Source organism: Muntiacus reevesi, chromosome 2, assembly GCF_963930625.1.
Source record: "Muntiacus reevesi chromosome 2, mMunRee1.1, whole genome shotgun sequence".
In the NCBI taxonomy this organism is placed as follows: Eukaryota; Metazoa; Chordata; class Mammalia; order Artiodactyla; family Cervidae; genus Muntiacus; species Muntiacus reevesi.
The window spans coordinates 47,135,449-47,160,474 of NC_089250.1; the positions used below are offsets into that span (position 1 = coordinate 47,135,449).

Here is a 25,026-nt window from a genome sequence, read left to right on the forward strand (position 1 = left end):
GTGAATATTGGGGTACATGTGTCTTTTTCAATTTTGGTTTCCTCAGAGCATATGCCTCGGAGTGGGATTGCTGGGTCATATGGTCGTTTTATTCCTTGTTTTTAAAGGATTCTCCATACCATCTTCCATAGTGACTGTATCAATTTACCTTCCCACCAGCAGTGCAAGAGTGTCCCCTTTTCTCCACACCATTTCCAGCATTTATTGTTTGCAGACTTTTTGATGATGTTCATTCTGACTGATGTGAGGTGATATGTCATTATAGTTTTGGTTTGCATTTATATAATAATAATTTTTCTTGTGTTTGTTAGCCATCTGTATGTCTTTTTTGGAGAAATGTCTGTTTAGGTCCTTTTCCCACTTTTTGATTGGATTGTTTGTTTTTCTGGTATTGTAACTCAGAGTTTTTAAACTAGATTGGGATTTGGAGACCATATCTAATATTCTTATCTTAGCAATGACTTTACAGCATGGTGGTTCAGAATTTGAAAACTGACAAATCTGTGTTCACCTGCTGGTACTGCTGACATTACACATGAGAAGGGTTGGGCAAATTTTAGTCTGGATCTCTGAGCTTCAGTTTCTGGTTCTATAAAACAGGACTAGTAATACCCCTCTCATAAGGTGCTATGAAATGAGAGGATATTCCCCAAACATAGAGCCTGAAACTTTACTACAGTAATAAGTAAATAAGAAAGACTGGGCTGTTCTCCAATAATGAGGAGGAATTGGAGACTCTGAAGATGCTGCATCTCATCCCAGTGCGGTAATACTGTGCTTACCTCTCCTGCATTTTTGCTCACAGTTAAGGGATGAAAGAAGGGGAGGAATTGTCACTTAAGTGAATCTGTAGGAATTTATAAATTTTCCCAGGCTGTACTACAGGGAAAATGTGATAGTTTATACCAGGCTAGTAGGAAAAGGGTCACGGCAAGTTCTTTCCAAATCTCAACGCATGTGTAAGGTGATCTAGAAATATTAGAGTGATTTCTGTCCTACTTTCTAGTAATATATATTCAATAAACACTAGCTATTATTATAGTAGCAGGTATGATTTTGAAAAATTCAGAATGCTGAGTGTGACAATAGTCATAATCCTTTATTTTTCTAAATCTAAACTTACATTTTGATTTTTGGTTAAAGATAGTTGATTGGCCACTCATCTTTTCTTCCTATTGACTCCCTGCTAAAATTTCAGTATAGGAATAAAAGGTATAAACATACAACAACAAAGGTTAACAGGAGAAAGGCCAACAACCAATAAGAGATTTCAAGATTTACTAGAAGAAAGAAAATTGAAGAAGGAGTGGTTAGTAATGAAGCAGAGCAGTGAAATCCATAGTCTAGGAGTATGTGAAAATGGGAATGTAACCGTGGCTTTCTAGAATATTCTCAGAGAAGTTCAAGTCCTGGAAAATGACAGCTACAACAAATAGGTATGAAATATCAAATGTGGATATGAGGTGTGTTATCAAAAACAAGGGAATGAATAGAAAATCTCTATAAAGAACAGTTAGTTGCCTCACTATCACATTCAGGGAGAGTGTATGGCTGCAAGATCTCCACCCTGCTGGCCTGAATTCAGATGGCTCTGCTCTTTAGAAGTTAAATGTCTCCTTTGAAATGGTCACCTGCTCTAAAGACCAATTTCTCACTCAGTTACCTGAAAGCAAAGCCTATCAGTGAAACCCCCCCCCCCCAAAAAAAAACACAAAAAAGCTATATCCTCATTTTCAAATGCTATCAAACATTTAAGGAAACCATGCAACATGAGAGAGAAACAAACTTTTAAAAATTCTTATTTTATTTATTTCCCCCAGTTTTATTGAAATAATTGACATGAAAAAGTTTCACACAAAAATTGAGTAAAAATCAGGACTTCTCTGGTGGTCCAGTGGCTAAGACACTGCACTCCCAAAGCAGGGGGCCAGGGTTCAATCCCTGCTCAGGGAACTAGACCTCACACGCCACAACTAAGAGAAGATCTAGCATTTTGCAACAAAGATAGACGATACCTGGTGCTGTGACTAAGACTTGGCGTGGTCAAATAAATAAATAATAAAAATAGGTTAAAAAGATAAGAAACCTAGATGGGCAATACGGTTCAGCTCAGTCACTCAGTCATGTCCGACTCTTTGCGACCCCATGGACTGCAGCATGCCAGGCCTCTCTGTCCATCACCAACTTCTGGAGTTTACTCAAACTCATGTCCATTGAGTCGGTGATGCCATCCAACCATCTCATCCTCTGTCATCCCCTTTTCCTCCCAACTTCAATCTTTCCCAGCAGCAGGATCTTTTCAAATGAGTCAGTTCTTCGCATCAGGTGGCCAAAGTATTGGAGTTTGAGCTTCAGCATCAGTCCTCCCAATGAATATTCAGGACTGATTTCCTTTAGGATGGACTGGTTGGATCTCTTTGCTGTCCAAGGGACTCTCAAGAGTCTTTTCCAACACCACAGTTCAGAAGCATCAAGGTCAGTACAAGAGAAAAGCAAAATCACAGTGGGATAAATTATCACAGAAATAGTGTGTGAAGCTGTCTAGGGTGAGGAAAAAGAGTCACTAGTTTAAAGAGTTTACTGGATATCTATCAAATAAATAAGAAATAGCTTTATCAAGGTACAGCATTAAGAAATGTAATATCACTGTGGAAATATACAAACTCAAAGGCGTTTAGTAAGAAAAACCAGCTTATCTTTCTATAATAAGTCAGAACTTATTATACCAAATGAACTTTCTATACCAAGTCAGACCATCAATCAAATATGTTTCAGAAATTCTGGGACTCAGAAAATTTAATTCTCACAAAATCTGTCTTAGCAACATTCTCAAAATGAGTTCAAGAAAGCAAGGAAGTGAGTCAAGAGAGAGGGACAATTAGGATACAGGAAACAGTAGAGTCAATCCAGAAAAGCAAAGACCTCCTTTCCGGAGAGGAGGTCTCTAGGGCAAAAGAAGATGTCAAGAATATTTGATGTTATGAGAGGTTTGGAAAAAGATTTGGGATTGGTAAAGGAAAAGAGTGCAAGAAAAAATAAAGTCGATTAGAAAATTCAGGAAAGAAAATAGATGTAGTAAAAAAGGATACACACCTTTTTCAATTTCAAAAATTAATCCATAAATAAAGCAGATAAGACTGAATTATAGTTATGAAACAGGATGTAAACATTGTCAGTGTGATATAGTAAGAGAGATATTTGGTCTTCATCCGGTTCCTGACACACAGTTCCTAAAAATTTCCTGAGTGATAAGGGTGACAGGAGTGTCTTTTGTTGTAACTAGTGACTCTTGACAGGGCCCTAGATAGCCTCAGGCTGGGGCTGGTGGCCAGAAAGACCAGACTTTGATTAAAAACTTTCAGCACCATCCTCTAATCTCCAGGAGCTGGAGTTTGACTTTATCACCACCTGCCACAATCATGCCTATAAAACCCCTTTAGCAATGGTTTTTGGAGAGGCTCTGAGTTGGTGAACCCATCCACATGCCAGGAGGTCCTGCACCCAACTTCACCGAGACAGAGGCCCCTGAACTTGCCACCCTTCTGCACCTCACTCTCAGTATCTTCATCTGCCTGTTCCTTTGTATCCTTTCTAATTAACTGGAGTAGTAAGTACAGCATTTTTCCTGAGTGCTGTGAATCTTTCCAGTAAATTATTTTGCACTGAGGGAAGGGGATTGTGGGAACCTCTGACTTTGTAATCAAATTAGACAGAGTACAGATATCTTGGGATGCAATTCTTGCAACTGGCATCTGAAGTGAGGAGAGTCTTGTGGGACTGAGTTCTTATACCTGTGGGGTCTGCTGCTACTCCAGGTGGCCAGTGACAGAATTGCATTCGCTTGAAGGACACCATTTTGCGTCAGAGAATGAGAATTGGTTGGGGGAAAAAACTTTCCAGTCAACCTCAACAATGCAAAGATAAAGGCACAGGTGACAGAGTTTTGGGGTGGAAGAAAGAGAGAATGTTGTTCAGTCACTAAGTCATGACTGACTCTTTGCAACCTCATGGACTGTAGCACACCAGGGTTCTCTGCCCTCCATTACCTTCCAGAGTTTGCTCAAATTCATGTCCGTTGAGTCAGTGATGCTTTCTAACATTCTCATCCCCTGTCACCTTCTTCCCCTCTTGCCTTCAATCTTTCCCAGCATCAGGGTCTTTTCCAGTGAGTCAGCTCTTGAATCAGGTGGCCAAAGTATTGCACCTTCAGTCCTTCCAATGAATATACAGAGTTGATTTCCCTTAGGATTGATTGGTTTGATCTCCTTGCAGTTCAAGGGACTCTCAAGAGTCTTCTCCAACACCACAATTCAAAAGCATCAATTATTCAGTGCTCACTCTTCCTTACGGTCCAACTCTCACATTCATACATGAGTACATGAGTCCTGGAAAAACCATAACTTTGACTATATGGACATTTGTTGACAAAGTGATGTCCCTGCTTTATAATATACTCTCAAGATTTGTCATAGCTTTCTTTCCAAGGAGCAAGCGCCTTTTAATTTCATGGCTGCAGTCAATGTTCACAGTGATTTTGAAGCCCAAGAAAATGATATCTGTCACTGTTTCCACTTTCCCCCTTCTATTTGCTGTGAAATGATAGGACCGGATGCCATGATCTTCATTTTTTGAATGTTGAGTTTCAAGCCAACTTTATCACCCTCCTCTTTCATCTTCCTCAAGAAGCCCTTTAGCTCCTCTTCACTTTCTGCTATTAGAGAGGTATCATCTGCATATCTGGGGTTGTTGGTATTTCTCCTGGAAATCTTGATTCCAGTTTGTGATTTATCCAACATTACATTTTGCATGATGTACTCTGCATATAAGTTTAATAAACAGGGGGACAATAAGCAGCCTTGACATATTCCTTTCCCAAAATTTTGACCCAGTCCATTGTTTCATGTCTGGTTCTAACTGTTGCTTCTTGACCCGTATACAAGTTTCTCAGGAGACAGGTAAGGTGATCTGGTACTCCTATCATTTTAAGAATTTTCAACAGTTTGTTGTGATTCACACAGTCAAAAAACCTTAGTGTAGTCAGTGAAGCAGAAGTAGATGTTTTTCTGGAAAGTGAAATTCGCTCAGTCACATCTGAGTCTTTGTGACCCCATGGACTGTACAGTCCATGGAATTCTCCAGGCCAGAATATTGGAAAGGGTAGCTCTTCCCTTTTCCAGGGCCTCTTCCCAATCCAGGGGTCAAACCCAGGTCTCAAATTAATCTGAGAGGCTCTCTCCCACACTATAGTCCTCAATTTGGGCCAAATGAAACTTTTATAGTCCTGTTATAGATTTTTTAATTGATGATTTCCAATGACATTGCTTGGCATAACCCATAGGATATCATAAAGATTCACCTGAGGTTACCTGGAGTCTACTTTGGATCCCAACCCTACCACCTTCACAGCACCTTTCAGGTGCTTCAGTGAGTTTTTCCTGATATCTGGATCTCTTTGCATTAAGTGATGGTCAATGAATTTTATTTGAGCTGCTTGTTATCTTAAGACTTGGAGTCTTAAAGGGATACCAGTGTATTTCCTAATGAAAGGCACACAGGGGAAAGTTACTAGGTAGAGAACCTAGAGAGAATTGCTAGGCAGGAAAAGCCTAGAAGGAACTTTGAAGTGAAGCGAGTTGGCTGACTTTTTTAAAAAAAATGTGGCTTAAAATTGGAGATATTTGTCCTTTATAGTAAAATAAAATTGGAAAAAAAAAGAGGAGGAGGAAATTGTGCTTTTAAAGACTACCAGCTCCTGGACAGACTGATTACCCATTGGAACTCCAGTTAGCTTCATGTACCATTGGTACAGAGCCAATACTTGCAAGCACTTATCTAGCCCTAAAATGGCAAGAATGGGACACTTTTAACATTCCAAATCTGCTTTTTGTGTGCACAGTTAGAGTAAGCTGGTCTAGTAAGACATCTTTTCAAAATTGTAATCCTGATAGTACAAAAGCAGTCCTAGGAGAATATTTGAAATTTTAACTCTTATCATGTCCCTGAAATGTAAACACAGCCCATATTGCCTCAGACTACAATTCTAGTAGATCCTAAAACTTAAAAGAAGAAAAAAAATGGGAGACGAGGTCATTTAAAACTCAAGCAAGAAAACTATGAGATCTCTGTTTGTGTCTAGCTAGACATATTATGTATGTGTACACATTATAACTATGATGTTTCTACCTCTAGATAATATAAAAATTAATTTTTAAAAGAGCTCTATTAATTGACTTAAGAAAAAAGCACCTATAAATAAAAAAAATTTTTTTTGCTGTTCCAAGTGACATGTGGGATCTTATGTACTCTACAGTGAAAGCATGATGTCCTAACCTCTAGCCCTCCAGGGAATTCCCAAATCAAATGTTTATAAACATAACAAAAAACTAAGCCCAAATTGTAAAAGAGCATATGATCTAGGATTAATCTTTAATGAATGAAAACAAGTTTAAGATGCTGGTTTGACTAATGCAGACATGTCTTTAGAGTCACCAACATTAAATATAACACTTATATTTTACCTCGGTTTACTAAAAGTCAGTAAGCTCATGTTACCTCTGTTACAAAATTTGTCAACAAGAAAATTAACTTGGCAATATGAAATTTTCCTCAGTAATGAATAGAAATAAATGGGATAAAAGTTTTTAGGTGAACTCTTTAAGAATGATTGTCTTGCGGTTGTTGTTCATTGTTCAGTCGCCTAGTCGTGTCCAACTCTTCACAACCCCATGGGCTGCAATGTGGTAGGCTTTGTAGTGTGTCTACCTAAAAATAGTTTCTCCAGGCTTTTAGTAACTTGAAACTTTAAAGTTTTTTCTAGATTAAGTTAAATGATGGGAATTCATTGAATATTCAGATCACTTCCAATTAAGGTAAAATACTAAAACATTAATTGCTAAGCAAGTCTAAATTTACCTACTTTTCTCTCCTTATTAGAGAAAAATTAAAGATGTTAGAGTTTATTGGGAACATGTCTTATATGACATTGAGGGAAGAAATTTTGGTATAAGTAAATGCATGTTTTTAAAGATTAGAGTATGTTCATAAGTTTGCCAACCAGGAACGCTGATATGACAAATAGTTCACAACTGCTTGCTTTTGTTTTTTGCTAGAGATTCAGGTCTTTTTTGTTTTTTGTCCCCCCCCACCCCCACTTTTTTCCTGCACATCTTGTGGGATGTGAAATCTTAGTTCTGGGACCAGGGATTGAACCCATGCCCCCTTGGAAGCACAAGTCTTAATCACTGGACTGTCAGGGAAGTTCCAGGTTTTTAAAAATATTAAAAATGATAATATATAGGTAATTAAAGTTATTTGAAATAAGGAAATATTTCGGTATACAATGAAAATAAGATGTGTGTTTTCAGTAAAAGAAGGTATGAAAAATGGAAATGCATTTTGTTAAGACAAAGAAAAAATGATTTTGGGTACTTACCTGGTGGTCCAGTCGTTAAGACTTTGCGTTTCCAATGCAGGGGTCACAGGTTCAATTCCTGGTCAAGGAACCGAGATTCCACATGCTGTGTGGTGAAGCCAGGATAAATTAATAAAAATTCAAAAATACAGAAATAAAAATAAAATGGGTCTTCCCTGGTGGTCTAGTGGTTAAGAATCCACCTGCCAGTAGGGGACATAGGTTTGATCTTAAACTCTTGCTCCACAACTACTGAGCCAGCACTCTAGAGCTCATGAGTCACAACTACTGAAGCCTGCACACGTGGAACCCATGATCTGCAACAAGAGAAGCCATTGCAATGAGAAGCCCATGCACTGCAATGAAGAGTAGTCCCCACCTGTGGCAACTAGAGAAAACCCTGCATGCAGCAACGAAGACCCAGCACAACCAAAAATAGATAAATAAAAAAAGTTATGATTTAAAAAGAGAGAGAAAAAGAAGTGATTTTTGTCCTGAAGCATCTTAAAGAGAGACATTAAACTAATTAGACTTATTCAGTATGTTAAATTATATGGGAAGCACTGTAAAAATAAAAGGTAGCATTAAATCATCTCCACACATGTTATATGGATATCAGTGTATATTATGTGGGCTTCCCTGGTGGCTCAGATGTTAAAGAGTCTGCCTGAAATTCAGGAGAGCCAGGTTCAATCCCTGGTTTGGGAAGACTCCCTGGAGAAGGGAATGGCAACCCACTCCAGTATTCTTGCCTGGAGAAGTTCATGGACAGTGAATTTCCTGAAATTATGTGAATTTCTGGAAGTCCTATGTCCTGACATAAAATGTTATCTTGTCATTAAAATGGAAGCTTATGTCAAAGGAACTGAACTCAAATATTAGGAGAATGCCCTAGTTGACTTTCATGCAAAGGTAACAACAGAATCTGTAAGATTATGGCACTTATAGATAAAGTCCATTCTGCCTCTGCAAGATTGACCCCTTATCGTCAGGCTTTTGCCATCCTGATATCCTTGTAAGATGGTCAGTCTGTTCCTAAATCAGAAAAATTAAGGTGGGTAAGTGACAACTGTGAGTGGGAAATTCAAGATGGTTGCTGGGTTCTCCCCAGCTCTCTGACAAATCATTTGATGGGTTTTCATTTGATGGGTTAAAACCTTCTCTTTCTGCAAGGCTGATGATTTCACAATGATAAACTGTTAGAAAATGTGTGTTCCAGTTAGAGAATACCTTCTACAATCTCCAGTGATTAAAGCACCACTACTCCAGGCAAATCAGGTGAGTATTAACAAAAACCTTTGCAAATTTCTTGAAATTATCACTGACACTGTCATCCTCAATCATCAGGCAAGGTCAATAAAACTAATGGGAAAACTGGACTTGAGTAGAACAAAAATTAATTACATGAGACTGAATGAACTAAATACAATTTTAATGACTTTTTTGGTCTGAAATAGTACAAATTTTTAATTTTTTTCCCCTGAAACAAAGGAAACTTTCCATCCTAAGCTAATTCTAACTCACAACAATTTTGTAAATTGTATCTTTGTAAGCAGATCGAAGCATTTATCTTTCCTCTCTACTTGAACCCTCTAGAATTTAGAAACTCTTGGGTTCCCAGCAGCCTATCCAAGAGAGTAAGGAAGGCTACTTCCTGGAAGATGCAGGAAACTCAAGATATTTTAGACCCTGAGAAAAGAGACATACCCCTAAATCTTTAGATATAGCAGGCAGAATCTCATGGCAAGTCCTTGGCATGACTCTCTTGGTCTTCAGAGGACTTTTTAAAAAATTTATTTTCAATTGTAATTGACTTAAAATGTTCTGTTGGTTTCTGCCACACATAAATATGAATCAGTCATAGGTATACACATGTCTCCTCCCTCTTGAACCTCCCTCCCGCCTCCCACTCCATTCTATCTCTCTAGGTTGTCACAGAGCACAAAGCTGAGCTCCCTGCATAATACCGCCATGTCCCGTTAGCTCTCTATTTTACATGTGGTAAAGAACCTGATGCTGGGAAAGATTGAGGGCAGAAAGAGAAGGGGACGACAGAGGATGAGGTGGTTGGATGGCATCACCGACTCGATGGACATGGGTTTGGGTGGATTCCGGGAGTTGGTGATGGACAGGGAGGCATGGCTTGCTGCAGTTCATGGGGTTGCAAAGAGTCGGACACGACTGAGTGGCTGAACTGAACTGAACTGAATGTGTATTTTTCAATGCTACTCTTTGAGAGGACTTTTGATTCCTCTTGAAAAGTTCCAGCAAAGCCATATTTAAAAAAGCCTATATGATCAATTTCACTTTTGTAATCAGGCCAAGTTTACTGGAACCAGATTTATTTTGTAAACAAAGTAGTCTTAATTTGACTATTATATTTGGTAAAAATGAAGATAATTTAGAGAGAAAAGTTATGTTTCCATAATATATCTTTATGGATATTGAGGTTTTGTTTATACTGAAGTTTTGGATTTACTACCTATACCTGAGGTGCTTATTTGTTGCTATGTTACTTTATTGTAAATTTTATTGAATTATTGAAAAAATATTCTAAGCTTTTTCTGAAGTTGATTATAGTAATCTATCTTTGGATGAAGATTAGATGCCACATGATGTGCATCCAGGAGACCATGCTTACTGAAAGAGACATGATTTAAAGGACTTTCCAATATAGATGAAAGGTATTCTTGATGGCAGAACAAGATGGCAGAGGAGTAGGTGAATGTGGAGTACATCTCTCTCCACAGATACATCAGGAATACACCTTCAGACACAGCAGTGCATGCATAACACCAGCTGAGAGTGGACAGGAGTACTTGACCAGTGGAAAAGAATATATAGAACCATGCAAAACTCAGTAGGACAAAGGAACTAGGAGGAAAAACAGGAGTGTTAGTAGGACTGGACCTGCCCTCGGCCGGTGGGGGAACTGAAGCAGGGGTCTAATCCCCACAACGGGGCAATTGTCCGAGTCAGAGGAGAAACATTTAAGGCTGAGAGTGAAATAGCTGACCTGTGTCAGCCTAAATGGAATGAGAATCAGATGGTCCTTGCCACAGCAATACATATGCCAGGCAGGAATGGGGGTCTCCTGGAAGGGACTGCGGCTGGGAGATGGAGCTTAGGGATTGTGGAGCAATCCCAGGGCAAGGGCTGTTGTTGATTGCAGACAGGTGGATTGAGGGGATGTGAGGGGGAGATCATGGTGGAAAATGCCTGTGGAGGAAAGCCAGGCAGCCATGGAAGAAAGGCGATATTGCTGAGTCGCATGTAGGGGGTGGAGCCATCACCATAGCCTCTCTCTCCCCACATGCCAGCATTGGCAGCTGAACAACAGAGAGGCTGGCCCATCAAAGACCTGATGCACTGAACTACAGAGTAGGACCCCACCCAGGGTGCTCCTTTAAGTGCCTGTTGCGCCAGTTTACAGAGTAGGACCCCTGTCAGCCCCCCCCCCCCCCCGCCATGTGCATGACACGTGGAACAACAGAGAAGGACCCAAGGCAAGGATCCCTCTAAGTGCCTGAATTGGTGGAGCTAGGGATAAAGACTGGCCAAAGAGGCCTTCTGATCACCAGCTACATGAGGCTCGAAGAAAAGACTCTGATAGGGCCATAACTCCTGCAGCAGAGGCAGTCTGTGTCCTTGCGCACTTGGTGCCGCCAGAGTCCCCACAAGCCAAGCAGCTGCACCACCTTCATGCTCAACTCTCACTGGGGCAGAGCTGCCAGAGGCAAAAACAAACAAACAAACAAAAACACAAAATAAACAAGCCTTGTGTTTATGCGCGCAGGGTCGCTTTGGTCCTGTCTGACCCTGTGACCCTATAGACTGTGGCCTGCCAGGCTTCTCTGTCAGAGAAGGTGGTCTCCAGGCAAGAATACTAGAGTGCATCAGCCAGTACTGGTTGCCAGATCCTTCTAGAGCACTGGATTTCCTACTAGCCTAGCTGCAACCCCCCCCTGAGTACCTGGTGCTGCCAGAACCCCTGCGACCCAAGCAGCTGCACCACCCCCACAGCTGGCCCTCACAGGGGCAAATCCGAGCCCTTCAGGGCAGCTTCAGGAGCTAAACCCCAGTGGACGGCCCACATGCAGAGGTGGAGATAAAATCACAATTGAAACCCAGGGGCAGTGTGGCTAAGGAAGACCTCAAATCTTCTCACCAGCTGTACAAACTGCAGATTAAATTCACATGATCAACTAGGCAGACTCTGTGTCTATGGAATATATAAAAGGCCATTGAGAGCTCCCACAAAAGAAAGCGCACTATCTCTGGTAGCTGAGGACATTGGAGGCGAGAACACACAGGGGTAGGACCATATTAGAATCTGAGCTGCCCCCACAGCAGGTCCAGAGGTCAGCACAGTATTGGAGGGCATCCTAGGGAGGTAAGGTGGACTGTGATTCCCAGAGCGGGAAAGGACTCTTGACAGCTGTGACTCAAGAAAAAGATTTATTATTCTTATTTTTTGACTTGTTCTGTAGATTCTTTTGGATCCCCACTCCCCTTGTTGTAGTTGTCAATTTTATTGGCACTAAGAAATCCAATTAAGCTTTTGAGCTTTTTTTCCTCTCAGTCACATTTTTTATTGTTGTCATAAACCTCTACATTTGGCTTTTGCAGTTCTGTGGAGTTTTCCTCTTTTTTTAATTTTAATTTTTTAAACCTGTTATTTTTTTCTACATTTATTCCTTTGTTTGTGTTTCCTACTACTCTTTTCCCCTTGCAGTTAATCTTTAATGTATACATATCTTCTTCATCTACCTCTGTTTAACTTTGCATATCTATTCTTTGTTTCCTTTGCTCTCAACACGTTTGTTACTTTTGTTTTCATTGTTTTATTCCCCACTTGGCACCTTGCTTTAGTTTTGTTTTCCAGTTTGTGCACAAGTTAGTTTCATTCTTAACTGGTAAAAATAATTTTTGATTTCCTTTGTTCACCAGATCACTACTGTACTTTATTTTTGTTGGACTGTTTTCACTTTACTCATGAGTGTATATATACATGTGTATATTCCATTATTTTAATTATTATTTGCCTGATTTTGTAACTGCCATTGGTCTGGGGTTCATCTTTGGTTTCTCATTTTTGAATATTTGTGTACTCTCCCTTCATGCCCGAACAAACCACTTGTGGAATCTTCGTTCTGGACCAGAGATCAAACCCTGAACCTTTTGAGTGGGAGCATTGACTCCAAGACCCTAGACTACCGGAGAACTCGCCCTAGGGAATATCAAATAGTGAGAACTCACGCAAAGGAAACCACCTGAAGACCTGGCATCACCCAACCACCAGTAGCACGAAGTGCAGGATGCTTCATCTAAACAACAAACAGAACAAAAATCCAAGCTCACTCATCAGCAGACAGGAGGACCACCTCACTCAGCCTTGCCCATCAGAGGAAAAACAAACAAGAACTGAGCACAAATTTCACCTTATACGAAGCTCACACAAACCACTGAATGAACCTTAGGACGGCAGAAACTGAAAGGAAGAAAGAATTCAATCTTCTTCAAGGAAAGAATTCAACTTTCCTTGAAGCATGGGAAAAAGAGACCTTAAATAAAATAACTTTAAAAAAAAGAAAAGAAAAAGCAGAGAAATACTGCACAAATGAAGGAACAAACTAGAACAGAAGTTCAAATAAATGAAGAGGAAATAGGAAAATTACCTGAAAAAGAATTCAGAATAATGATAGCAAAATGATCAAAAACCTTGAAAACAAAATGGAGAAAATGCAAGAATCAATTAACAAAGACCTAGAAGAGTTAAAGAATAAGCATACAGAGACAAACAACATGATTACTGAAATTAAAAATACTCTAGAAGGAATCAATAGCAGAATATCTGAAGCAGAAGAATGAATCAGATAAAATGGTGGAAATAACTTCTGAAGAGCAGAATAAAGTAGAAAGAATGAAAAGAGCTGAGGACAGTCTCAGAGACCTCTGGGATCATATCAAATGCACCAACATTTGAATTATAGGGGGTCTCAGAAGAAGAGAAAAAGAAAGGGTATGAAAAAATTTTTGAAGAAATTATAGTTGAAAATTTCCCCAAAATGGAAAAGGAAATAACCAATCAAGTCCAAGAGGCACAAAGAGTCCCATACAGAATAAACCCAAGGAGAAACACTCCAAGACACATACTAATCAAACTAACAAAGACTAAACACAAAGAAAGAATATTAAAAGCAGCAAGGGAGAAGCAACAAGTAATATACAAGGGAAACCTGATACACTTAACTGCTGATCTTTCAGCAAAACTCTGCAGGCCAAAGGGAATGGCAGGATATGTTTAAAGTACTCAAAGGGAAAAACCTACAACCAAGATTACTATACCCAGCAAGGATCTCACTCAAAATTGATAGAGAAATAAATAGCTTTTCCAACAAGGAAAAGTTAAGAGAATTCAGTACCACCAAACTAGCTTTACAACAAATGTTAAACAGACTTCTGTAGTCAAGAAATACAACAGAAGAAAAAAAATCTACAAAATCAACCCCAAACAATTAGAAAAAGGCAATAGGAACCTATATATCAATAATTACTTTAAATGTAAATGGATTAAATGCTCCAACCAAAAAACATAGACTCCAACCAAAAAACATAAAATGGATATGAAAACAAGACCCGTATATACATACTGTCTACAAGAAGCCCATTTCAGACCTAAAGACACATATAGATGGAAAGTGAGAGGATGGAAAAAATATTCCATGAAAATGGGAAGCAAAAGAAAGCCGGAGTAGCAATCAGAAAAATAGACCTTAAAATAAAGAAGATTACAAGATCCCTGGCTGATTCATTTCAATGTATGACAAAAACCACTACAATATTTTAAATTAATTAGCCTTCAACTAATAAAAATAAATTAAAAAAAAAGAAGATTACAAGAGATAAGGAAGGACACTGCATAATGATCAAGGGAAGACAATGATTTTCCAATCCAAGAAGATTGGAATGATCAATCCAAAAGGAAGACACAACAATTGTAAATATCTATGCACCCAACACAGGAGCACCTCAATACAAAAGACAAACTGTAACAGACATAAAAGGAGAAATTGACAGTAACACAATAATAGTAGGAGATTTTAACACCTCACTCACACCAATGGACAAATCATTGAAACAGAAAATGAATAAGGACACACAAGTCTTAAATGATACATTAGGTGAGATGGATCTCATTGATATCTTCAGGACATTCCATCCAAATGCAGAAGAATACACCTTCTTTCCAAGTGCACAGGGAACATTCACCAGAATAGGCCACATCTTGGGTCACAAATCAAACCTCAGTAAATTTAAGAAAATTGAAATCATATCAAGCATCTTCTCCGGCCACAATGCTATGAGACTAGATATCAATTACAAGAAAAACAAAACAAAACAAAACTGTAAGAAACACAAACACATGGAGATTAAACAACACATTTCTAAACAACCAACAGTTTACTGAAGAAATCAAAAGGGAAATCAAAAAATTTCTAGAAACAAATGGCAAAGAGAACAAAACAACTCAAAACTTGTAGGATGCAGCAAAAGTAGTTCTAAGAGGGAAGTTTATAGCAATACAATCCTACCTCAAGAAACAAGAAAAATATCGAATAGACAACCTAATTTTACACCTAAAGCATCTGGAAAAAGAAGAAGGAAAAAACCTCAAAATTAGTGGAAGGAAAGAAATCATAAAGATCTGAGCATAAATAAATGAAAGAAACAATAGTAAAGATTAATAAAACTAAAAACTGGTTCTTTGAGAAGATAAACAAAATTGACAAGCCCTTAGCCAGACTCATCAAGAAAAAAAGAGAGAAGAATCAAATCAACAAAATTAGAAATGAAAAATGCAGAAATACAATGGATTATAAGAGACTATTGTGAACAACTATATGGTAATAAAATAGATAATCTGGAGGAAATGGACAGATTCTTAGAAAAGTTCAATCTTCTAAGACTGAACCAGGAAGAAATAGAAATTGTGAACAAACCAATTACAAGCACTGAAATTAAAGCTGTGATAAAAAATCTCCCCCAAAACAAAAGCCCAGGACCAGATAGCTTCACAGGAGAATTCTATCAAATATTTAGAGAAGAGCTAATGCCAATCCTTCTAAAAATCTTTCAAAAAATTTCAGAGGAAGGGGCACTTCAAAATTCATTCTATGAGGCCACCATCAACCTGATACCAAAATCAAAGACAACACACAAAAAGAAAACCAGAGGCCAACATCATTGATGAACATAGATGCAAAAATTCTCAACAAAATTTTAGCAAACAATTCAGCAACACGTCAAAAAACTCATACACCATGATCAAGTTGGGTTTATTCCAGGTCCAAGGATTCTTCAATATATGCAAATCAATCAATGCGATACACCATATTAACAAATTGAAAGATAAAAACCATATGATCATCTCAATAGATGCAGAAAATGTCTTTGACAAAATTCAGCACCTATTTATGATTAAAAGTCTTCAAAAAATAGGCATAGAAGGAACCTACCTCAATATAGTAAAGGCCATATATGATAAGCCTACAGCAAACATTATTCTCAATGGTGACAAACTGAAAGCATTCCCCCTAAGATCAGAAACAAGACAAGGGTGTTCACTTTTGCCACTATTATTCAACATAGCTCTGGAAGTCCTAGCTACAGCAATCAGAGAAGAAGAAGAAATAAAGGGACTCCAGATCAGAAAAGAAGAAGTAAAGTGCTCACTGTTTGCAGATGACATGACACTGTACATAGAAAACCCTAAAGATAGTATCAGAAAATTACTAGAGCTAATTAGTGAATTTAGCAAAGTTGTAGGATACAAAATCAATACACAAAAATGACTTGCATTTCTATATACCAACAATGAAAAATCAGAAAGAGCAATTAAGGAATCAATCCCATTCACCATTGCAACAAAACAATTAAATATCTAGAAATAAACTTACTTAAGGAGATGAAAGAACTGTACACAGAAAATTATAAGACAGTGATGAAAGAAATCAAACATGACATAAACAGATGGGGAGATATTCCATGTTTCTGGGTAGGAAGAATCAATCTTGTGAAAATGACTCTACTACCAAATGCAATCTACAGATTCAATGCAATCTCTATCAAATTACCAATGACATTTTTCACAGAACTAGAACAAAAAATTTCACAGTTCATACGGAAACACAAAAGACCCCGAACAGCCAAAGCAGTTTTGAGAAACAAGATTGGAGCTGGAGGAATCAAGCTTCCTGACTTCAGGTTATACTATAAAGCTACAGTCATCAAGACAGTATTGTACTGGCACAAAAACAGAAATATAGACCAATGAAACAAGATAGAAAGCCCAGAAATAAACCCATACACCTATGGGTACCTTATTTTTGACAAAGGAGGTAAGAATATACAGTGGGCAAAGACAGCTCCTTCAATAGATGGTGCTGGGAAAACTGGACAGCTACATGTAAAAGAATGAAATCAGAACACTTCCTAATATCATACACAAAGATAAACTCAAAATGAATTAAAGACGTAAATGTAAGACCAGAAACTATAAAACTCTTAGAGGAAAACATAGGCAGAACACTTGATGACATAAATCAAAGCAAGATCCTCTATGACCAACCTTCTAGAGTAACAGAAATAAAAACAAAAGTAAATGAATGGGACCTGATTAAACTTAAAAAATTTAGCACAGCAAAGGAAACTATAAGCAAGGTGAAAAGACAACCCTCAGAATGGGAGAAAATCATGGCAAATGGAACAACTGACAAAGGATTAATTTCCAAAATATATAAGCAGCTCATACAACTCAATACCAAAAAAAAAAAAAAAAAAAACAAAACCAAACAACCCAATCAAAAGGTGGGAAAAAGACCTAAACAGACATTTCTCCAAAGAAGACATACAGATGGCTAACATATGAAAAGATGTTCAATGTTGCTCATTATTCAGATCAGTTCAGTAGCTCAGTCATGTCCCACTCTTTGAGACCCCATGAACTGCAGCACGTCAGGCCTCCCTGTCCATCACCAACACCTGGAGTTCACCCAAACCCATGTCCATCGAGTCGGTGATGCCATCTAAGCATCTCATCCTCTGTCGTCCCCGTCTCCTCCTGCCCTCAGTCTTTCCCAGCATCAGGGTCTTTTCCAATAAGTCAGCTCTTCGAATCAGGTGGCCAAAGTATTGAAGCTTCAGCTTCAACATCAGTCCTTCCAGTGAACACCCAGGACTGATCTCCTTTAAGATGGACTGGTTGGATCTCCTTGCAGTCCAAGGGACTCTCAGAAGTCTTTTCCAACACCACAGTTCAAAAGCATCAATTCTTCGGCACTCAGCTTTCTTTATAGTCCAACTCTCACATCCATACATGACCACTGGAAAAACCATAGCCTTGACTAGATGGACCTTTGTTGGCAAAGTAATGTCTCTGTTTTTTAATATGCTGTCTAGGTTGGTCATAACTTTCCTTCCAAGGAGTAAGCGTCTTTTAATTTCATGGCTGCAATCACCATCTGCAGTGATTTTGATGCCCAGAAAAATAAATTCAGCCACTGTTTCCTTTGTTTCCCTGTCTATTTCCCATGAGGTGATGGGACCAGATGCCATGATCTTAGTTTTCTGAATGTTGAGTTTTAAGCCAACTTTTTCACTCTCCTCCTTCACTTTCATCAAGAGGCTCTTTAGTTCTTCTTCACTTTCTGCCATAAGGGTGGTGTCATCTGCATATCTGAGGTTATTGATCTTTCTCCCAGCAATCTTGATTCCAGCTTGTGCTTCCTCCAGCCCAGCGTTTCTCATGATGTACTCTGCAAATAAGTTAAATAAGCAGGGTGACAATTTACAGCCTTGATGTACTCCTTTTCCTATTTGGAACCAGTCTGTTGTTCCATGTCCGCTTCTAACTGTTGCTTCCTGACCTGCAAACAGTCTTCTCAAGAGGCAGGTCAGGTGGCCTGGTATTCCCATCTCTTTCAGAATTTTCCACAGTTTATTGTGATCCACACGGTCAAAAGCTTTGGCATAGTCAATAAAGCAGAAATAGATGTTTTTCTGGAACTCTCTTGCTTTTTCGATGATCCAGTGGATGTTGGCAATTTGATCTCTGGTTCCTCTGCCTTTTCTAAAACCAGCTTGAACTTGTTCATTATTAGAGAAATGCAAATCAAAACTACAATGAGATATCACCTCACACTGGTCAGAATGGCTCTCATCAAAAAGTCTAGAAACAATTTGTACTGGAAAAGGTGTGGAGAAAAGGGAATACTCTTGCACTGTTGGTGGGGATGTAAATTGATACAGGCACTATGGAAGACAGTATGGAGATTCCTTAAAAAACTAGGAATAAAACCACCATATGACCCAGAAATCCCACTCTTAGGCATACACCCTGAGGAAACCAAAGTTAAAAGAGACACATGCATCCCATTGTTCATTGCAGCACTATTTACAATAGCTAGAACATGAAAGCAACCTAGATGCTCATCAACAGATGAATGAATAAAGAAGTTGTGGTATGTATACACAATGGATCTTTCAGTTCAGTTCAGTTCAGTTGCTCAGTTGTGTCTGACTGTTTGCAACCCCATGAATCGCAGCACACCAGGCCTCCCTGTCCATCACCAACTCCCGGAGTTTACTCAGACTCATGCTCATTGAGTCAGTGATGCCAACCAACCATCTCATCCTCTGTTGTCCCCTTCTCCTCCTGCCCCCAATGATGCTGGGAGGCCAGCATCAGGGTCTTTTCCAAAGACTCAACTCTTTGCATGAGGTGGCCAAAGTATTGGAGTTTCAGCTTCAGCATCAGTCCTTCCAATGAACACCCAGGACTGATCTCCTTTAGGATGGACTGGTTGGATCTCCTTGCAGTCCAAGGGACTCTCAAGAGTCTTCTCCAACACCACATTTCAAAAGCATCAATTCTTTGGCGCTCAGCTTTCTTCACCGTCCAACTCTCATATCCATACATGACCACTGGAAAAACCATAGCCTTGACTAGACGGACCTTTGTTGGCAAAGTAATGTCTCTGCTTTTTAATATGCTATCTAGGTTGGTCTTAACTTTCCTTCCAAGGAGTAAGCATCTTTTAATTTCAGGGCTGCAATGACCATATGCAGTGATGGAATGAAACAGGGTAATGGACCTTTACTCAGGCATAAAAAGGAACACATTTGAATCTGTTCTAACGAGGTGGATGAACCTAGAACATATTATACAGAGTGAAGTGAGTCAGAAAGAGAAAGATAAATATCATATTCTAACACATATATACGGAGTCTAGAAAAATGGTTCTGAAGAATTTATTTACAGGGTGGGAATGGAGAAACAGACATAGAGAATAGACTTATGGATGTGGGGAAAAGTGGAGGAGAGGTTGCGATGTATGGAAAGAGTAACATGGAAAGTTACATTACCATGTGTAAAATAGACGGCCAACAGGAATTTGCTGTATGGCTCAGGAAACTCAAACAGGGCCTCTCTATCAACCTAGAGGGGTGGTACGGGGAGGGAGATGGGAGGGAGTTTCAAAAGGGAGGGGATATATGTATACCTATGGCTGATTCATGTTGAGGTTTGATCGAAAACAACAACATTCTGTAAAGCAATTATCCTTCAATAAAAAATAAATTAATTTAAAAAAAGTATTCTTAAGTAGCTCATGTATAGTGAAACTGATGGGAATTGACTCTTAAGGTTGTATTTCCTAGTTAAGAAGGGCCTCTGCATTGGACTGTTGTATAGAAAGAACTTCTGACCTCAAATGACACCCACGCTAAGACAAAAGGATGACAGCAATGGCATACAGCTGACGCAGGAATCCACACTGGGCTTGTAAGACCCACACTACTAATTCAGTTGTTGTGTGCACTAAATACTTGTCCTCCTATTCAAAATGGAAAATTATTGTTTTGCTTCTAGCTATACTTTTGTCCTAATGCTGAGAATGAAAAATTCTTTAGTAAAATTGTTGCAGAGTATAACTAAAGAGCCTCTTGATGAAGGCGAAAGAGGAGAGTGAAAGAGCTAGCTTTAAAATTCAACATTCAAAAAACTAAGATTATGGCATCTGCTGCCATCACTTGATGGCAAATAGATGGGGAAAAAGTGGAAAGAGTGACAAATTTAATTTTCTTGGTCTCCAAAATCACCATGGACAGTGACTTCAGCCATGAAATTAAGACATTTGCTCTTTGAAAAACTATGACAAAACTAGACATTAATATATACATATTAAAAAGCAGAGACATCACTTTGCTAAGAAAAGTCTGTATAGTCAAAGCTTTGGTTTTTCCAGTAGTCATGCACGGATGTGAGAGCGGAACCATTAAGAAAGCTGAGCACCAAAGAATTGATGCTTTTGAATTGTGGTGCTGGAGAAGACTTGAGAGTCCCTTGGACAGCAAGGAGATCAAATCAGTCAGTTCTAAAGGAAACCAACTCTGAATATTCATTGGAAGGACTGATGCTGAAGCTGAAACTCCAACACTTGGGCCACCTGATGTGAGGAACCAACTCATTGGAAAAGACCCTGATGCTGGGAAAGATTAAGGGCAGGAGGAGAAGGGGGTGACAGAGGAAGAACTTGTTGGATGGCATCATCAACTCAATGGATATGAATTTGAGCAAACTCTGGGAGATACTAAAGGATAGGGAAGCCTGGTGCACTGCAATTCATGGGATCTCAAAGAGTTGGACATGACTTAACGACTGAACAACAACAACAATATCTTCTGAGGCAGTTCAATTGATTCTTGGATTTGCCATCAAATTCCTCTGTTCGTACAAGACCAATTTGCCATAGTACAAGACCATCATACCTATATCGCTGACTTTTCAAATGTTTCTAACATTTCCATCCACCTATACTGACTTCCCTCTGGCCTAACCTTTCAGGTACAAATTCTTCTATATATCAATGTGTCTCTCCTTTGATACTATCCTTGATCCTTAGAGACTTGACATAACTTACTTTAGGACACCTCATTCTGTTTCTTATTTAATTAACAAATGTCTTAATGGAAAAAAAAAACACAAGTAAATTATGTCAGTGACTCCCTTATGTCAAATACTATAGAGATGGCTTTTGGAAAGCCTGCAAGAGAAATGACCCATGGCTTAATTTCATGCTAACAAAACTTCCAGCTAATGAGGCTACCAATGAAAGCACTGTGGGAGAGATCACTTATTCTCACCCAGGTTTTGTCTTTGTATGTGATATTGGAGCTGATCCACCTTCCTAAAGATGGGCACATAGTCTTAACTAGCTGGCAAATAGAAGGTTTATGTTTACTAGGATAATATATTACTACATTGTCTATACATAAGTAAAGAGATGAATCCATTTTCTCTATTACAGAGTAAGAAATCCATGTTAGCAAGATAATAAGATAGCTCATGTCAAAATATTTTGGCAATCTTGGTTCCTAATGCAGGAGTACGTATGAACAGAGATATGATTAGAAATCCATCAGCCACCATTGGTCAAATAGTTGAGGAAACTGCAAAAAGCACTGCAGCCTAGCAGACATCCCTAAATTCCTTAGTCCACATAATATTGGATAATAGAACTGCCTCATAGTTTTGTTGGTTAAACAAGGAAGCAATAATTCTATTGCTCACACTACTTGTTGCACTTGTATCAACAACCCTGGAAAAGCAGACACACACACACACACACACCATTTCCCAAAATGATGAAATGGTTACAAAATTGTCTGATCTTATTTTTCCTGCTTTGCTTTACAAATGATCATCTTTGTCAGAGTAGGTATTATTTTTCTTTTGCTGGCTATGAAGTTATTCAGGACATGCTTTAAGGCTACTGCTAAAAGCAAGTGTAGCAATGTTTATGTGACAATTCAGCATAATTGATAAAATTTATAGCCTATAAAGTCTTCTCTGGTGGCTCAGACTGTAGAGCATCTACCTGCAATTCAGGAGACCTGGGTTCGATCCATGGGTCAGTAAGATCCCCTGGAGAAGGGAATGACTATCCATTCCAGTATACCTGCCTGGAGAATTCCATGGACAGAGGAGTCTGGTGGTCTCTAGTCCATGGGGTCACAAAGAGTCAAATATGACTGAATGATTAACATCTTCACTTTCATAACCTGTAAGGTCTTTCCAGGTGGTGCTAGTGGTAAAGATCCCACATGCCAACACAGGAGGTACAAGAGATGCAGGTTCAATCCTTGGGTTGGGAAGATCCCCTGGAGGAGGTCATGGCTACCCACTCCAGTATTCTTGCCTGGAGAATCCCATGAACAGAGGAACCTGGCGGGCTACAATCCATAGGGTTGCAAAGAGTTGGACATGACTGAAGGAACTTAGCACACACATGCATGCATGCATCACCTATAAAATATTCCCCAATTAGCATGCCTGTGCATGCCCAGTTAGCTATGTCTGACTTGTATCCCCTACTCTGCCTTCCCCTAATTGAATAATAGGACAAATCTCTTTCTGTTTTTTCTCATAAAAGAAAAATTAAATTTTGGTCACAGCTCTAAGGTAGACGTTACATTTTTCACAAGGATGAAAACCTAACGATGGGCATTAAGGAGGCAGGTTTCTGCATCACTCATAGCACTGTGGCCTGGACAATGATCTCTGGGTTCTTGACACTCTTTTCGCTCTGGGCCATTTTCAGCTTCAGCTAGGCCAGGCTAGGCTTTGGTCTGTCCCCAACCTTGGCTTTTGTGCACTTGATCGTCCACTGCAGAACATGGTGCCTGGCAACATGGTGTTCTCACAGACCACCCAGAGATCCTTAGGGTGCCTGTGGGTCCACACCAAGAGCATGGCTGTGAAGAGGCCCTCAGTGCTCACGAAGACTGTGTCCACCTTGCGCATCTCCACATGAATGTGCTGTGTCACCACAGAGCCATCGGTGGTCAGCATCCTCAGGCTCCCCAGCTCGATTGGGTAGTTGCTGCCTCTTGGGTGACAGCAGATCTGAGGTGTTCATGACCACCATGTTGGGGCCCATCAAATGCAGCATGTGCATCATTGCTAAGGCTTGTTTCTGGCTGTGGATCTTCCTTCTGCTCAGTACCTAAGTCTTGAACTGGTCGTTTGTGTGTGTTAAGCCGCTTCAGCCATGTCTGACTCTTTGCTACCCTATGCACTGTAGTCTGCCGGGCTCCTCTGTCCATGGGATTCTCCAGGCAAGGATACCAGAGTGTGTTGCCATGTCCTCCTCCAGGGAATCTTCCTGGCCCAGGGATCAAACCTGCACCTCTTAGTTCTCCTGCATTGGCAGGTGGGTTCTTTACCATTGGAAGCCCCAGAATTGGTTGGGGGTTATGATATCTGCAACTAGCATGACCTTCTCTCTGTAAACCTGAAGGAAGTCCTCAAGGGAAGTACATGGAGTCTTTTCCACTCCACTTGTCTCCAATCATGGGATTGCTCACATAAGCCTGGATTTTTGCTGTTTCATCTTCCATAGGATGTCCACCACCATGGCCAGGAATGATTTGTCTCACATGTAACCTGTGAGCACGTTGTCATATTCCTTCATGTCATTCAGCTTCAGCCATCTGACAGCTTGGGGAGTTTATCTGAGTTCAACACTTGGCCCTTCCAGTGAGACTAGCCTGTGCGGCTTGAAAACTGGACAAAGTTCACTGTGTCCACCTCAAATCCCAAAACCTGCAGTAGGAACGTGGCCACCCAGTTGCCCTCTAGCTGTGGATGACATGGCTCTGAATGGAGAGCACCCGGCGCTCCTTCATGCCAGGCCTGCCTTGGCAGTGTGGACCAGGCAGCGTTAGCATCTTCTCTGTGTGCTGGGGCTATGCTCTGCTTGGCTCCCGCCATGCCCAGGCTTCGTTCCACTGTGGCTCCTCTTGGCACAGGTCCCCCATTTGGACAGCAGGCTTTCTACTTCTTAGGCAGATCTCTATACATATGTAAACAACAAGAAAGGAAGCCTAGCACTGAGGGACATGATGGACCCAGGGCAGGCAGCAACCACCCTGGCATTGAGGGAACAAATATTTGACCATCAGTGCTTTCTATAGAAAGATTTACAATCAAAAGGGAAAAATAATGGATGGAAAATTTCACCTATTGAGGTATAGGAATGCCTGGTTTCTGGGTTAATCATGATTTTAATTGAATTTTATGTTAACTGAAACAGCTTATTTGTAGTCTCTTGAACATACACTTTACATCTGCTTTAATCACTAAAGAAAATATTGCATTGACTAGAAGTAAAGAATGTCCACATTGAAAATAAAGTTGAAGTGCTTGTCTTCAAGTGATGCCAAAGCTGGTATTCCTTCAGTGATAAGACTTCCTTCTAGGAGCCAAGGACATACTAACTTGCTGTATATGTGCTGATTTGTTTATTTTTGAAAACTTGAAATGATGTATCTCTGACTTGTTTGATGTTCTTTGTTATGACAAGACATGAAACTGTGCGGAAAACCATGCTTCTCCAGAGTAGTTCCTCAGATTAATCTGAGTTGCTATCTCTCTGACCATAGTCCTCAATTTGTGTCAAATAAAACTCTTTTATACTACTATTGTAGATTTTTAACTGATAATTATTTTTAAAATTTTATTTGTTCGTTTATTAATTTTTGACTGTGTTGGG

At 39.6% G+C, this 25,026-nt stretch overlaps 1 pseudogene; it reads right to left on the minus strand.

The window, feature by feature from the left end:
* Positions 1–23,004: 23,004 nt before the first annotated feature.
* LOC136157148 (pyridoxal kinase-like) lies at positions 23,005–24,160 on the minus strand (annotated as a pseudogene).
* Between the last annotated feature and the right edge of the window lie 866 nt (positions 24,161–25,026).